Here is a 17,804-nt window from a genome sequence, read left to right as displayed (position 1 = left end):
CGAAGACATAGAATTCCCTTCTCGAAGACTTAGAACGCCCCTTGAACATTTAGAATGCCCCCTCGAAGACATAGAATTCCCTTCTCGAAGACTTAGAACGCCCTCCTCGAAGACGTAGAACGCCCCCACTCGAAGACTTAGAACGCCTCCCTGGAAGACTTAGAACGCCCCCTTCGAAGACTTAGAACGTCCCCCTCGAAGACACAGAACGCCCCCCTCGAAGACTTACATCGCCCCCTCGAAGACTTAGAACGCCCCGCTCGAAGACTTTGATCGCCCCCTCGAAGAATTAGAATGCCCCCTCGAAGACTTAGAACGCCCCGCTCGAAGACTTAGAACGCCCCCTCGAAGACTTGGAACGCCCCCTTCGAAGACTTAGAACGTCCCCGCGAAGACTTAGAACGCCTCCTCGAAGACTTAGAATCCTTTCCAAGACTTAGAACGCCCCCTCGAACATTTAGAATGCCCCCTCGAAGACTTCGAATTCCCTTCTCGAAGACTTAGAACGCAATCCTCGAAGACGTAGAACGCCCCCCCTCGAAGACTTAGAACACCCCCCTCGAAGACTTAGAATCCTTTCCAAGACTTAGAACGCCCCCTTTAACATTTAGAATGCCCCCTCGAAGACATAGAATTCCCTTCTCGAAGACTTAGAACGCCCTCCTCGAAGACGTAGAACGCCCTCCTCGAAGACACAGAACGCCCCCCTCGAAGACTTAGATCGCCCCCTCGAAGTCTTAGAACGCCCCGCTCGAAGACTTAGAACGCCCCCTCGAAGACTTAGAACGATCCCTTCGAAGATTTAGAACGCCCCCGCGAAGACTTAGAAAGCCCCCCTCGAAGACTTAGCACGCCCCCTCGAAGATTTAGGATGCCCCCCTCGGAGACTTATGACGCCCCCCTCGAAGACTTAAAACGCACCCCTCGAAGACTTAGAACGCCCCCCTCGAAGACATAGAACGCCCCCTCGGAGACTTGGAACGCCCCCTTCGAAGACTTAGAACGTCCCCGCGAAGACTTAGAACGCCCCCCTCGAAGACTTAGCACGCCCCCTCGAAGTCTTAGAATGTCCCCTTGCCCCCCAAGAAGACTTAGAATGTCCCCTTGCCCCCCAAGAAGACTTAGAACGCCCCGCTCGAAGACTTAGAACGCCCCCTCGAAGACTTGGAACGCCCCCTTCGAAGACTTAGAACGTCCCCGCGAAGACTTAGAACGCCTCCTCGAAGACTTAGAATCCTTTCCAAGACTTAGAACGCCCCCTCGAACATTTAGAATGCCCCCTCGAAGACTTCGAATTCCCTTCTCGAAGACTTAGAACGCAATCCTCGAAGACGTAGAACGCCCCCCCTCGAAGACTTAGAACACCCCCCTCGAAGACTTAGAATCCTTTCCAAGACTTAGAACGCCCCCTTTAACATTTAGAATGCCCCCTCGAAGACATAGAATTCCCTTCTCGAAGACTTAGAACGCCCTCCTCGAAGACGTAGAACGCCCTCCTCGAAGACACAGAACGCCCCCCTCGAAGACTTAGATCGCCCCCTCGAAGTCTTAGAACGCCCCGCTCGAAGACTTAGAACGCCCCCTCGAAGACTTAGAACGATCCCTTCGAAGATTTAGAACGCCCCCGCGAAGACTTAGAAAGCCCCCCTCGAAGACTTAGCACGCCCCCTCGAAGATTTAGGATGCCCCCCTCGGAGACTTATGACGCCCCCCTCGAAGACTTAAAACGCACCCCTCGAAGACTTAGAACGCCCCCCTCGAAGACATAGAACGCCCCCTCGGAGACTTGGAACGCCCCCTTCGAAGACTTAGAACGTCCCCGCGAAGACTTAGAACGCCCCCCTCGAAGACTTAGCACGCCCCCTCGAAGTCTTAGAATGTCCCCTTGCCCCCCAAGAAGACTTAGAATGTTCCCTTGCCCCCCAAGAAGACTTAGAACGCCCCCTGGAAGACTTAGAACGCCCCCGCGAAGACTTAGAACGCCCCCCTCGAAGACTTAGAACGCGCCCTCGAAGACTTAGAATCCTTTTCAAGACTTAGAACGAACCCTCGAACATTTAGAATGCCCCCTCGAAGACTTCGGATTCCCTTCTCGAAGACTTAGAACGCCCCCCTCGAAGACTTAGAACGTCCTCCTCGAAGACTTAGAATCCTTTCCAAGACTTACAAAGCCCCCTCGAACATTTAGAATGCCCCCTCGAAGACATAGAATTCCCTTCTCGAAAACTTAGAACGCCCTCCTCGAAGACGTAGAACGCCCCCACTCGAAGACTTAGAACGCCCCCTCTCGAAGACTTAGAACGACCCCCTCGAAGACATAGAACGCCCCCCTCGAAGACTTAGATCGCCCCCTCGAAGACTTAGAACGCCCCGCTCGAAGACTTAGAACGCCCCGCTCGAAGACTTAGAACGCCCACTCGAAGACTTAGAATCCTTTCCAAGACTTAGAACGCCCCTCTCGAAGACATAGAACGCCCCCCTCGAAGACATAGAACGCCCCCCTCGAAGACTTAGAATGCCCCCTCGAAGACTTGGAACGCCCCTTTCGAAGATTTAGAACGCCCCGTCGAAGACTTAGAATACCCAATCGAAGATTGAGAATGCCCCCTCGAAGACTTAGAATCCCTTCGAAGACTTAGAATGTCCCCTCGCCCCTCGAAGACTTAGAATGCCCACTCGAAGACTTAGAATGCCCCCCTCGAAGATTTAGAACGCCCCCTCGAAGACTTAGAATCCTTTTCAAGACTTAGAATGCCCCCTCGAAAATTTAGAACGCCCCCTCGAAAATTTAGAATACCCCCTCGAAGACTTAGAATTCCCTTCTCGAAGACTTTGAATGCCCTCCTCGAAGACTTAGAACGCTCCCCTCCAAGACTTAGAACGCCTCCCCCGAAGACTTAGAATGCCCCCCCCGAAGAAATAGAACGCCTTCTTCGAAGACGTAGAACGCCCCCCTCGAAGACTTAGAACGCCCCCTCGAAGACATAGAACGCCCCCCTCGAAGACTTAGATCGCCCCCTCGAAGACGTAGAACGCCCCGCTCGAAGACTTAGAACTCCCCCTCTAAGACTTAAAACGCCCCCTTCGAAGACTTAGAACGCCCCCGCGAAGACTTAGACCGCCCCCCTCGAAGACTTTGATCGCCCCCTCGAAGAATTAGAATGCCCCCTCGAAGACTTAGAATCCCTTCGAAGACATACAATGTCTCCTCCCCCCTCCAAGACTTAGAACGCCCCCTCCGAAGACTTAGAACGCCCCCCGAAGTCTTAGAATGCCACCCTCCAAGATTTAGAACGACCCTCTCGAAGACTTAGATCGCCCCCTCGAAGACTTAGAACGCCCCGCTCGAAGACTTAGAACGCCCCCTCGAAGACTTGGAACGCCCCCTTCGAAGACTTAGAACGTCCCCGCGAAGACTCAGAACGCCTCCTCGAAGACTTAGAATCCTTTCCAAGACTTGGAACGCCCCCTCGAACATTTAGAATGCCCCCTCGAAGACTTCGAATTCCCTTCTCGAAGACTTAGAACGCAATCCTCGAAGACTTAGAACGCAATCCTCGAAGACGTAGAACGCCCCCCCCTCGAAGACTTAGAACACCCCCCTCGAAGACTTAGAATCCTTTCCAAGACTTAGAACGCCCCCTTGAACATTTAGAATGCCCCCTCGAAGACATAGAATTCCCTTCTCGAACACTTAGAACGCCCTCCTCGAAGACGTAGAACGCCCCCACTCGAAGACTTAGAACGCCCCCACTCGAAGACTTAGAACGCCCCCCTCGAAGACATAGAACGCCCCCCTCGAAGACTTAGATCGCCCCCTCGAAGACTTAGAACGCCCCGCTCGAAGACTTAGAACGCCCCCTCGAAGACTTGGAACGCCCCGTCGAAGATTTAGAATGCCCCTCGAAGACTTAGAATCCTTTTCAAGACTTAGAATGCCCCCTCGAAAATTTAGAACGCCCCCTCGAAAATTTAGAATGCCCCCTCGAAGACTTAGAACGCTCCCATCCAAGACTTAGAACGCCTCCCCCGAAGACTTAGAACGCCCCCCCGAAGACATAGAACGCCTTCCTCGAAGACGTAGAACGCCCCCCTCGAAGACTTAGAACGCCCCCCTCGAAGACTTAAAACGCCCCCCTCGAAGACTTAGAATTTTTTCCAAGACATAGAACGCCCCTTGAACATTTAGAATGCCGCCTCGAAGACATAGAATTCCCTTCTCGAAGACTTAGAACGCCCCTTGAACATTTAGAATGCCCCCTCGAAGACATAGAATTCCCTTCTCGAAGACTTAGAACGCCCTCCTCGAAGACGTAGAACGCCCCCACTCGAAAACTTAGAACGCCTCCCTGGAAGACTTAGAACGCCCCCTTCGAAGACTTAGAACGTCCCCCTCGAAGACACAGAACGCCCCCCTCGAAGACTTACATCGCCCCCTCGAAGACTTAGAACGCCCCGCTCGAAGACTTTGATCGCCCCCTCGAAGAATTAGAATGCCCCCTCGAAGACTTAGAACGCCCCGCTCGAAGACTTAGAACGCCCCCTCGAAGACTTGGAACGCCCCCTTCGAAGACTTAGAACGTCCCCGCGAAGACTTAGAACGCCTCCTCGAAGACTTAGAATCCTTTCCAAGACTTAGAACGCCCCCTCGAACATTTAGAATGCCCCCTCGAAGACTTCGAATTCCCTTCTCGAAGACTTAGAACGCAATCCTCGAAGACGTAGAACGCCCCCCCTCGAAGACTTAGAACACCCCCCTCGAAGACTTAGAATCCTTTCCAAGACTTAGAACGCCCCCTTTAACATTTAGAATGCCCCCTCGAAGACATAGAATTCCCTTCTCGAAGACTTAGAACGCCCTCCTCGAAGACGTAGAACGCCCTCCTCGAAGACACAGAACGCCCCCCTCGAAGACTTAGATCGCCCCCTCGAAGTCTTAGAACGCCCCGCTCGAAGACTTAGAACGCCCCCTCGAAGACTTAGAACGATCCCTTCGAAGATTTAGAACGCCCCCGCGAAGACTTAGAAAGCCCCCCTCGAAGACTTAGCACGCCCCCTCGAAGATTTAGGATGCCCCCCTCGGAGACTTATGACGCCCCCCTCGAAGACTTAAAACGCACCCCTCGAAGACTTAGAACGCCCCCCTCGAAGACATAGAACGCCCCCTCGGAGACTTGGAACGCCCCCTTCGAAGACTTAGAACGTCCCCGCGAAGACTTAGAACGCCCCCCTCGAAGACTTAGCACGCCCCCTCGAAGTCTTAGAATGTCCCCTTGCCCCCCAAGAAGACTTAGAATGTCCCCTTGCCCCCCAAGAAGACTTAGAACGCCCCCTGGAAGACTTAGAACGCCCCCGCGAAGACTTAGAACGCCCCCCTCGAAGACTTAGAACGCGCCCTCGAAGACTTAGAATCCTTTTCAAGACTTAGAACGAACCCTCGAACATTTAGAATGCCCCCTCGAAGACTTCGGATTCCCTTCTCGAAGACTTAGAACGCCCCCCTCGAAGACTTAGAACGTCCTCCTCGAAGACTTAGAATCCTTTCCAAGACTTACAAAGCCCCCTCGAACATTTAGAATGCCCCCTCGAAGACATAGATTCCCTTCTCGAAAACTTAGAACGCCCTCCTCGAAGACGTAGAACGCCCCCACTCGAAGACTTAGAACGCCCCCTCTCGAAGACTTAGAACGACCCCCTCGAAGACATAGAACGCCCCCCTCGAAGACTTAGATCGCCCCCTCGAAGACTTAGAACGCCCCGCTCGAAGACTTAGAACGCCCCGCTCGAAGACTTAGAACGCCCACTCGAAGACTTGGAACGCCCCCTTCGAAGACTTAGAACGCCCCCTCGAAGACTTAGAATCCTTTCCAAGACTGAGAACGCCCCCTCGAACATTTAGAATGCCTCCTCGAAGACTTCGAATTCCCTTTTCGAAGACTTAGAACGCCCCCCTCGAAGACATAGAACGCCCCCCTCGAAGACTTAGATCGCCCCCTCGAAGTCTTAGAACGCCCCGCTCGAAGACTTAGAACGCCCCCTCGAAGACTTAGAACGATCCCTTCGAAGATTTAGAACGCCCCCGCGAAGACTTAGAAAGCCCCCCTCGAAGACTTAGCACGCCCCCTCGAAGATTTAGGATGCCCCCCTCGGAGACTTATGACGCCCCCCTCGAAGACTTAAAACGCACCCCTCGAAGACTTAGAACGCCCCCCTCGAAGACATAGAACGCCCCCTCGGAGACTTGGAACGCCCCCTTCGAAGACTTAGAACGTCCCCGCGAAGACTTAGAACGCCCCCCTCGAAGACTTAGCACGCCCCCTCGAAGTCTTAGAATGTCCCCTTGCCCCCCAAGAAGACTTAGAATGTCCCCTTGCCCCCCAAGAAGACTTAGAACGCCCCCTGGAAGACTTAGAACGCCCCCGCGAAGACTTAGAACGCCCCCCTCGAAGACTTAGAACGCGCCCTCGAAGACTTAGAATCCTTTTCAAGACTTAGAACGAACCCTCGAACATTTAGAATGCCCCCTCGAAGACTTCGGATTCCCTTCTCGAAGACTTAGAACGCCCCCCTCGAAGACTTAGAACGTCCTCCTCGAAGACTTAGAATCCTTTCCAAGACTTACAAAGCCCCCTCGAACATTTAGAATGCCCCCTCGAAGACATAGATTCCCTTCTCGAAAACTTAGAACGCCCTCCTCGAAGACGTAGAACGCCCCCACTCGAAGACTTAGAACGCCCCCTCTCGAAGACTTAGAACGACCCCCTCGAAGACATAGAACGCCCCCCTCGAAGACTTAGATCGCCCCCTCGAAGACTTAGAACGCCCCGCTCGAAGACTTAGAACGCCCCGCTCGAAGACTTAGAACGCCCACTCGAAGACTTGGAACGCCCCCTTCGAAGACTTAGAACGCCCCCTCGAAGACTTAGAATCCTTTCCAAGACTGAGAACGCCCCCTCGAACATTTAGAATGCCTCCTCGAAGACTTCGAATTCCCTTTTCGAAGACTTAGAACGCCCCCCTCGAAGACATAGAACGCCCCCCTCGAAGACTTAGATCGCCCCCTCGAAGATTTAGAACGCCCCGCTCGAAGACTTAGAACGCCCCCTCGAAGACTTGTAACGCGCCCTTCGAAGACTTAGAACGCCCCGTCGAAGACTTAGAATACCCAGTCGAAGATTCAGAATGCCCCCTCGAAGACTTAGAATCCCTTCGAAGACTTAGAATGTCCCCTCGCCCCTCGAAGGCTTAGAATGCCCACTCGAAGACTTAGAATTCCCCCCTCGAAGATTTAGAATGCCCCCTCAAAGACTTAGAATCCTTTTCAAGACTTAGAATGCCCCCTCGAAAATTTAGAACGCCCCCTCGAAAATTTAGAATGCCCCCTCGAAGACTTAGAATTCCCTTCTCGAAGACTTCGAATGCCCTCCTCGAAGACTTAGAACGCCCCCCCGAAGACATAGAACGCCTTCCTCGAAGACGTAGAACGCCCCCCTCGAAGACTTAGAACGCCCCCCTCGAAGACTTAAAACGGCCCCCTCGAAGACATAGAACGCCCCACTCGAAGACTTAGATCGCCCCCTCGAAGACGTAGAACGCCCCGCTCGAAGACTTAGAACGCCCCCTCTAAGACTTAAAACGCCCCCTTCGAAGACTTAGAACGCCCCCGCGAAGACTTAGAACGCCCCCCTCGAAGACTTTGATCGCCCCCTCGAAGAATTAGAATGCTCCCTCGAAGACTTAGAATCCCTTCGAAGACTTACAATGTCCCCTCCCCCGTCCAAGACGTAGAACACCCCCTCCGAAGACATAGAACGCCCCCCGAAGTCTTAGAACGCCACCCTCCAAGACTTAGAACGACCCTCTCGAAGACTTAGATCGCCCCCTCGAAGACTTAGAACGCCCCGCTCGAAGACTTAGAACGCCCCCTCGAAGAATTGGAACGGCCCGTTCGAAGACTTAGAACGTCCCCGCGAAGACTTGGAATCCTTTCCAAGACTTAGAACGCCCCCTCGAACATTTAGAATGCCCCCTCGAAGACTTCGAATTCCCTTCTCGAAGATTCAGAACGCCCTCCTCAAAGACGTAGAACGCCCCCACTCGAAGACTTAGAATGCCCCCCTCGAAGACTTAGAACGCCCCCTTCGAAGACTTAGAACGTCCCATCGAAGACACAGAACGCCCCCCTCGAAGACTTAGATCGCCCCCTCGAAGACTTAGAACGCCCCCTCGAAGACTTAGAACGAACCCTTCGAAGATTTAGAACGCCCCCGCGAAGACTTAGAAAGCCCCCCTCGAAGACTTAGCACGCCCCCTCGAAGATTTAGGATGCCCCCCTCGGAGACTTATGACGCCCCCCTCGAAGACTTAAAACGCACCCCTCGAAGACTTAGAACGCCCCCTCGAAGACTTAGAACGCCCCGCTCGCTGACTTAGAACGCCCCCTCTAAGACTTATAACGCCCCCTTCGAAGACTTAGAACGCCCCCGCGAAGACTTAGAACGCCCCCCTCGAAGACTTTGATCGCCCCCTCGAAGAATTAGAATGCCCCCTCGAAGACTTAGAATCCCTTCGAAGACTTACAATGTCTCCTCCCCCCTCCAAGACTTAGAACGCCCCCTCCGAAGACTTAGAACGCCCCCCGAAGTCTTAGAATGCCACCCTTCAAGATTTAGAACGACCCTCTCGAAGACTTAGATCGCCCCCTCGAAGACTTAGAACGCCCCGCTCGAAGACTTAGAACGCCCCCTCGAAGACTTGGAACGCCCCCTTCGAAGACTTAGAACGTCCCCGCGAAGACTTAGAACGCCTCCTCGAAGACTTAGAATCCTTTCCAAGACTTGGAACGCCCCCTCGAACATTTAGAATGCCCCCTCGAAGACTTCGAATTCCCTTCTCGAAGACTTAGAACGCAATCCTCGAAGACGTAGAACGCCCCCCTCGAAGACTTAGAACACCCCCCTCGAAGACTTAGAATCCTTTCCAAGACTTAGAACGCCCCCTTGAACATTTAGAATGCCCCCTCGAAGACATAGAATTCCCTTCTCGAACACTTAGAACGCCCTCCTCGAAGACGTAGGACGCCCCCACTCGAAGACTTAGAACGTCCCCCTCGAAGACTTAGAACGACCCCCTCGAAGACATAGAACGCCCGCTCGAAGACTTAGAACGCCCACTCGAAGACTTAGAACGCCCCCTTCGAAGACTTAGAACGTCCCCTTCGAAGACTTAGAACGTCCCCGCGAAGACTTAGAACGCCTCCTCGAAGACTTAGAATCCTTTCCAAGACTTAGAACGCCCCCTCGAACATTTAGAATGCCCCCTCGAAGACTTAGAATTCCCTTCTCGAAGACTTTGAATGCCCTCCTCGAAGACTTAGAACGCTCCCCTCCAAGACTTAGAACGCCTACCCCGAAGACTTAGAACGCCCCCCCGAAGACATAGAACGCCTTCCTCGAAGACGTAGAACGCCCCCCTCGAAGACTTAGAACGCCCCCCTCGAAGACTTAAAACGGCCCCCTCGAAGACATAGAACGCCCCACTCGAAGACTTAGATCGCCCCCTCGAAGACGTAGAACGCCCCGCTCGAAGACTTAGAACGCCCCCTCTAAGACTTAAAACGCCCCCTTCGAAGACTTAGAACGCCCCCGCGAAGACTTAGAACGCCCCCCTCGAAGACTTTGATCGCCCCCTCGAAGAATTAGAATGCTCCCTCGAAGACTTAGAATCCCTTCGAAGACTTACAATGTCCCCTCCCCCGTCCAAGACGTAGAACACCCCCTCCGAAGACATAGAACGCCCCCCGAAGTCTTAGAACGCCACCCTCCAAGACTTCGAATTCCCTTCTCGAAGACTCAGAACGCCCTCCTCAAAGACGTAGAACGCCCCCACTCGAAGACTTAGAACGCCCCCCTCGAAGACTTAGAACGCCCCCTTCGAAGACTTAGAACGTCCCCCTCGAAGACACAGAACGCCCCCCTCGAAGACTTAGATCGCCCCCTCGAAGACTTAGAACGCCCCCTCGAAGACTTAGAACACCCCCCTCGAAGACTTAGAATCCTTTCCAAGACTTAGAACGCCCCCTTGAACATTTAGAATGCCCCCTCGAAGACATAGAATTCCCTTCTCGAACACTTAGAACGCCCTCCTCGAAGACGTAGGACGCCCCCACTCGAAGACTTAGAACGCCCCCCTCGAAGACTTAGAACGCCCCCTCGAAGACTTAGAACCCCCCTTGAAGACTTAGAACGTCCCCTCGAAGACTTAGAACGCCCCCCTCGAAGACTTAGAACGCCCCCCTCGAAGACATAGAACGCCCCCCTCGAAGACTTAGATCGCCCCCTCGAAGACATAGAACGCCCCGCTCGAAGACTTAGAACGCCCCCTCGAAGACTTGGAACGCCCCGTCGAAGATTTAGAATGCCCCTCGAAGACTTAGAATCCTTTTCAAGACTTAGAATGCCCCCTCGAAAATTTAGAACGCCCCCTCGAAAATTTAGAATGCCCCCTCGAAGACTTAGAACGCTCTCCACCAAGACTTAGAACGCCTCCCCCGAAGACTTAGAACTCCCCCCCGAAGACATAGAACGCCTTCCTCGAAGACGTAGAACGCCCCCCTCGAAGACTTAGAACGCCCCCCTCGAAGACTTAGAACGGCCCTCTCGAAGACATAGAACGCCCCCCTCGAAGACTTAGATCGCCCCCTCGAAGACGTAGAACGCCCCGCTCGAAGACTTAGAACGCCCCCTCTAAGACTTAAAACGCCCCTTCGAAGACGTAGAACGCCCCCGCGAAGACTTAGAACGCCCCCCTCGAAGACTTTGATCGCCCCCTCGAAGAATTAGAATGCCCCCTCGAAGACTTAGAATCCCCTCGAAGACTTACAAAGTCCCCTCCCCCCTCCAAGACTTAGAACGCCCCCCGAAGTCTTAGAACGCCACCCTCTAAGACTTAGAACGACCCTCTCGAAGACTTAGATCGCCCCTCGAAGAATTAGAACGCCCCGCTCGAAGACTTAGAACGCCCCCTGGAAGAATTGGAACGGCCCCTTCGAAGACTCAGAACGTCCCCGCGAAGACTTAGAACGCCCCCCTCGAAGACTTAGAACGCCCCCTCGAAGACTTGGAATCCTTTCCAAGACTTAGAACGCCCCCTCGAACATTTAGAATGCCCCCTCGAAGACTTCGAATTCCCTTCTCGAAGACTTAGAACGCCCTTCTCGAAGACGTAGAACGCCCCCCCTCGAAGACTTAAAACGCCCCCCTCGAAGACTTAGAATTTTTTCCAAGACTTAGAACGCCCCTTGAACATTTAGAATGCCGCCTCGAAGACATAGAATTCCCTTCTCGAAGACTTAGAACGCCCCTTGAACATTTAGAATGCCCCCTCGAAGACATAGAATTCCCTTCTCGAAGACTTAGAACGCCCTCCTCGAAGACGTAGAACGCCCCCACTCGAAGACTTAGAACGTCCCCCTCGAAGACTTAGAACGACCCCCTCGAAGACATAGAACGCCCGCTCGAAGACTTAGAACGCCCACTCGAAGACTTAGAACGCCCCCTTCGAAGACTTAGAACGTCCCCTTCGAAGACTTAGAACGTCCCCGCGAAGACTTAGAACGCCTCCTCGAAGACTTAGAATCCTTTCCAAGACTTAGAACGCCCCCTCGAACATTTAGAATGCCCCCTCGAAGACTTAGAATTCCCTTCTCGAAGACTTTGAATGCCCTCCTCGAAGACTTAGAACGCTCCCCTCCAAGACTTAGAACGCCTACCCCGAAGACTTAGAACGCCCCCCCGAAGACATAGAACGCCTTCCTCGAAGACGTAGAACGCCCCCCTCGAAGACTTAGAACGCCCCCCTCGAAGACTTAAAACGGCCCCCTCGAAGACATAGAACGCCCCACTCGAAGACTTAGATCGCCCCCTCGAAGACGTAGAACGCCCCGCTCGAAGACTTAGAACGCCCCCTCTAAGACTTAAAACGCCCCCTTCGAAGAATTAGAACGCCCCCGCGAAGACTTAGAACGCCCCCCTCGAAGACTTTGATCGCCCCCTCGAAGAATTAGAATGCTCCCTCGAAGACTTAGAATCCCTTCGAAGACTTACAATGTCCCCTCCCCCGTCCAAGACGTAGAACACCCCCTCCGAAGACATAGAACGCCCCCCGAAGTCTTAGAACGCCACCCTCCAAGACTTCGAATTCCCTTCTCGAAGACTCAGAACGCCCTCCTCAAAGACGTAGAACGCCCCCACTCGAAGACTTAGAACGCCCCCCTCGAAGACTTAGAACGCCCCCTTCGAAGACTTAGAACGTCCCCCTCGAAGACACAGAACGCCCCCCTCGAAGACTTAGATCGCCCCCTCGAAGACTTAGAACGCCCCCTCGAAGACTTAGAACGATCCCTTCGAAGATTTAGAACGCCCCCGCGAAGACTTAGAAAGCCCCCCTCGAAGACTTAGCACGCCCCCTCGAAGATTTAGGATGCCCCCCTCGGAGACTTATGACGCCCCCCTCGAAGACTTAAAACGCACCCCTCGAAGACTTAGAACGCCCCCTCGAAGACTTAGAACGCCCCGCTCGAAGACTTAGAACGCCCCCTCTAAGACTTAAAACGCCCCCTTCGAAGACTTAGAACGCCCCCGCGAAGACTTAGAACGCCCCCCTCGAAGACTTTGATCGCCCCCTCGAAGAATTAGAATGCCCCCTCGAAGACTTAGAATCCCTTCGAAGACTTACAATGTCTCCTCCCCCCTCCAAGACTTAGAACGCCCCCTCCGAAGACTTAGAACGCCCCCCGAAGTCTTAGAATGCCACCCTTCAAGATTTAGAACGACCCTCTCGAAGACTTAGATCGCCCCCTCGAAGACTTAGAACGCCCCGCTCGAAGACTTAGAACGCCCCCTCGAAGACTTGGAACGCCCCCTTCGAAGACTTAGAACGTCCCCGCGAAGACTTAGAACGCCTCCTCGAAGACTTAGAATCCTTTCCAAGACTTGGAACGCCCCCTCGAACATTTAGAATGCCCCCTCGAAGACTTCGAATTCCCTTCTCGAAGACTTAGAACGCAATCCTCGAAGACGTAGAACGCCCCCCCTCGAAGACTTAGAACACCCCCTCGAAGACTTAGAATCCTTTCCAAGACTTAGAACGCCCCCTTGAACATTTAGAATGCCCCCTCGAAGACATAGAATTCCCTTCTCGAACACTTAGAACGCCCTCCTCGAAGACGTAGAACGCCCCCACTCGAAGACTTAGAACGCCCCCCTCGAAGACTTAGAACGCCCCCTCGAAGACTTAGAACCCCCCTTGAAGACTTAGAACGTCCCCTCGAAGACTTAGAACGCCCCCCTCGAAGACTTAGAACGCCCCCCTCGAAGACATAGAACGCCCCCCTCGAAGACTTAGATCGCCACCTCGAAGACTTAGAACGCCCCGCTCGAAGACTTAGAACGCCCCCTCGAAGACTTGGAACGCCCCGTCGAAGATTTAGAATGCCCTTCGAAGACTTAGAATCCTTTTCAAGACTTAGAATGCCCCCTCGAAAATTTAGAACGCCCCCTCGAAAATTTAGAATGCCCCCTCGAAGACTTAGAACGCTCTCCACCAAGACTTAGAACGCCTCCCCCGAAGACTTAGAACGCCCCCCGGAAGACATAGAACGCCTTCCTCGAAGACGTAGAACGCCCCCCTCGAAGACTTAGAACGCCCCCCTCGAAGACTTAGAACGGCCCTCTCGAAGACATAGAACGCCCCCCTCGAAGACTTAGGTCGCCCCCTCGAAGACGTAGAACGCCCCGCTCGAAGACTTAGAACGCCCCCTCTAAGACTTAAAACGCCCCTTCGAAGACGTAGAACGCCCCCGCGAAGACTTAGAACGCCCCCCTCGAAGACTTTGATCGCCCCCTCGAAGAATTAGAATGCCCCCTCGAAGACTTAGAATCCCTTCGAAGACTTACAATGTCCCCTCCCCCCTCCAAGACTTAGAACGCCCCCCGAAGTCTTAGAACGCCACCCTCCAAGACTTAGAACGACCCTCTCGAAGACTTAGAACGCCCCCTGGAAGAATTGGAACGGCCCCTTAGAAGACTCAGAACGTCCCCGCGAAGACTTAGAACGCCCCCCTCGAAGACTTAGAACGCCCCCTCGAAGACTTGGAATCCTTTCCAAGACTTAGAACGCCCCCTCGAACATTTAGAATGCCCCCTCGAAGACTTCGAATTCCCTTCTCGAAGACTTAGAACGCCCTCCTCGAAGACGTAGAACGCCCCTCCTCGAAGACTTAAAACGCCCCCCTCGAAGACTTAGAATTTTTTCCAAGACTTAGAACGCCCCTTGAACATTTAGAATGCCGCCTCGAAGACATAGAATTCCCTTCTCGAAGACTTAGAACGCCCCCTTGAACATTTAGAATGCCCCCTCGAAGACATAGAATTCCCTTCTCGAAGACTTAGAACGCCCTCCTCGAAGACGTAGAACGCCCTCCTCGAAGACGTAGAAGGCCCCCACTCGAAGATTTAGAACGCCCCCCTCGAAGACATAGAACGCCCCCTCGAAGACTTGGAACGCCCCCTTCGAAGACCTAGAACGTCCCCGCGAAGACTTAGAACGCCCCCCTCGAAGACTTAGCACGCCCCCTCGAAGTCTTAGAATGTCCCCTTGCCCCCCAAGAACACTTAGAACGCCCCCTGGAAGACTTAGAACGCCCCCGCGAAGACTTAGAACGCCCCCCTCGAAGACTTAGAACGCGCCCTCGAAGACTTAGAATCCTTTTCAAGACTTAGAACGCCCCCTCGAACATTTAGAATGCCCCCTCGAAGACTTCGAATTCCCTTCTCGAAGACTTAGAACGCCCCCGTCGAAGACATAGAACGCCCTCCTCGAAGACATAGAATCCTTTCCAAGACTTACAACGCCCCCTCGAACATTTAGAATGCCCCCTCGAAGACATAGAATTCCCTTCTCGAAGACTTAGAACGCCCTCCTCGAAGACGTAGAACGCCCCACTCGAAGACTTAGAACGCCCCCCTCGAGGACTTAGAACGACTCCCTCGAAGACATAGAACGCCCCCTCGAAGACTTAGATCGCCCCCTCGAAGACTTAGAACGCCCCGCTCGAAGACTTAGAACGCCCCGCTCGAAGACTTAGAACGCCCACTCGAAGACTTGGAACACCCCCTTCGAAGACTTAGAACGCCCCTCGAAGACTTAGAATCCTTTCCAAGACTTAGAACGCCCCCTCGAACATTTAGAATGCCCCCTCGAAGACTTCGAATTCCCTTCTCGAAGACTTAGAACGCCCTCCTCGAAGACGTAGAACGCCCCCCTCCAAGACTCAGAACGCCCTCCTCGAAGACTTAGAATCCATTCCAAGACTTAGAACGCCCCCTCGAACATTTAGAATGCCCCCTCGAAGACATAGAATTCCCTTCTCGAAGACTTAGAACGCCCTCCTCGAAGACGTAGAACGCCCCCACTCGAAGACTTAGAACGCCCCCCTCGAAGACTTAGAACAGCCCCCTCGAAGACATAGAACGCCCCCCTCGAAGACTTAGATCGCCCCCTCGAAGACTTAGGACGCCCCGCTCGAAGACTTAGAACGCCCACTCGAAGACTTGTAACGCGCCCTTCGAAGACTTAGAACGCCCCGTCGAAGACTTAGAATACCCAGTCGAAGATTCAGAATGCCCCCTCGAAGACTTAGAATCCCTTCGAAGACTTAGAATGTCCCCTCGCCCCTCGAAGGCTTAGAATGCCCACTCGAAGACTTAGAATTCCCCCCTCGAAGATTTAGAATGCCCCCTCAAAGACTTAGAATCCTTTTCAAGACTTAGAATGCCCCCTCGAAAATTTAGAACGCCCCCTCGAAAATTTAGAACGCCCCCTCGAAAATTTAGAATGCCCCCTCGAAGACTTAGAATTCCCTTCTCGAAGACTTTGAATGCCCTCCTCGAAGACTTAGAACGCTCCCCTCCAAGACTTAGAACGCCTTCCCCGAAGACTTAGAACGCCCCCCCCGAAGACATAGAACGCCTTCCTCGAAGACGTAGAACGCCCCTCTCGAAGACTTAGAACGCCCCCCTCGAAGACTTAAAACGGCCCCCTCGAAGACATAGAACGCCCCACTCGAAGACTTAGATCGCCCCCTCGAAGACGTAGAACGCCCCGCTCGAAGACTTAGAACGCCCCCTCTAAGACTTAAAACGCCCCCTTCGAAGACTTAAAACGCCCCCGCGAAGACTTAGAACGCCCCCCTCGAAGACTTTGATCGCCCCCTCGAAGAATTAGAATGCTCCCTCGAAGACTTAGAATCCCTTCGAAAACTTACAATGTCCCCTCCCCCGTCCAAGACGTAGAACACCCCCTCCGAACACATAGAACGCCCCCCGAAGTCTTAGAACGCCACCCTCCAAGACTTAGAACGACCCTCTCGAAGACTTAGATCGCCCCCTCGAAGACTTAGAACGCCCCGCTCGAAGATTTAGAACGCCCCCTCGAAGAATTGGAACGGCCCCTTCGAAGACTTAGAACGTCCCCGCGAAGACTTGGAATCCTTTCCAAGACTTAGAACGCCCCCTCGAACATTTAGAATGCCCCCTCGAAGACTTCGAATTCCCTTCTCGAAGACTCAGAACGCCCTCCTCAAAGACGTAGAACGCCCCCACTCGAAGACTTAGAACGCCCCCCTCGAAGACTTAGAACGCCCCCTTCGAAGACTTAGAACGTCCCCCTCGAAGACACAGAACGCCCCCCTCGAAGACTTAGATCGCCCCCTCGAAGACTTAGAACGCCCCCTCGAAGACTTAGAACGATCGCTTCGAAGATTTAGAACGCCCCCGCGAAGACTTAGAAAGCCCCCCTCGAAGACTTAGCACGCCCCCTCGAAGATTTAGGATGCCCCCCTCGGAGACTTATGACGCCCCCCTCGAAGACTTAAAACGCACCCCTCGAAGACTTAGAACGCCCCCCTCAAGGACATAGAACGCCCCCTCGGAGACTTGGAACGCCCCCTTCGAAGACTTAGAACGTCCCCGCGAAGACTTAGAACGCCCCCCTCGAAGACTTAGCACGCCCCCTCGAAGTCTTAGAATGTCCCCTTGCCCCCCAAGAAGACTTAGAACGCCCCCTGGAAGACTTAGAACGCCCCCGCGAAGACTTAGTACGCCCCCCTCGAAGACTTAGAACGCGCCCTCGAAGACTTAGAATCCTTTTCAAGACTTAGAACGAACCCTCGAACATTTAGAATGCCCCCTCGAAGACTTCGAATTCCCTTCTCGAAGACTTAGAACGCCCCCCTCGAAGACTTAGAACGTCCTCCTCGAAGACTTACAATCCTTTCCAAGCCTTACAAAGCCCCCTCGAACATTTAGAATGCCCCCTCCAAGACATAGAATTCCCTTCTCGAAGACTTAGAACGCCCTCCTCGAAGACGTAGAACGCCCCCACTCGAAGACTTAGAACGACCCCCTCGAAGACATAGAACGCCCCCCTCGAAGACTTAGATCGCCCCCTCGAAGACTTAGAACGCCCCGCTCGAAGACTTAGAACGCCCCGCTCGAAGACTTAGAACGCCCACTCGAAGACTTGGAACGCCCCCTTCGAAGACTTAGAACGCCCCCTCGAAGACTTAGAACGCCCCCTCGAAGACTTAGAATCCTTTCCAAGACTGAGAACGCCCCCTCGAACATTTAGAATGCCCCCTCGAAGACTTCGAATTCCCTTCTCGAAGACTTTGAATGCCCTCCTCGAAGACTTAGAACGCTCCCCTCCAAGACTTAGAACGCCTCCCCCGAAGACTTAGAACGCCC

This window comes from Stegodyphus dumicola, chromosome 10 (genome assembly GCF_044657685.1).
Source record: "Stegodyphus dumicola isolate Sdum_Otavi_A_Nest chromosome 10, ASM4465768v1".
Classification (NCBI taxonomy): Eukaryota; Metazoa; Arthropoda; class Arachnida; order Araneae; family Eresidae; genus Stegodyphus; species Stegodyphus dumicola.
This window is presented reverse-complemented; position numbering follows the sequence as displayed.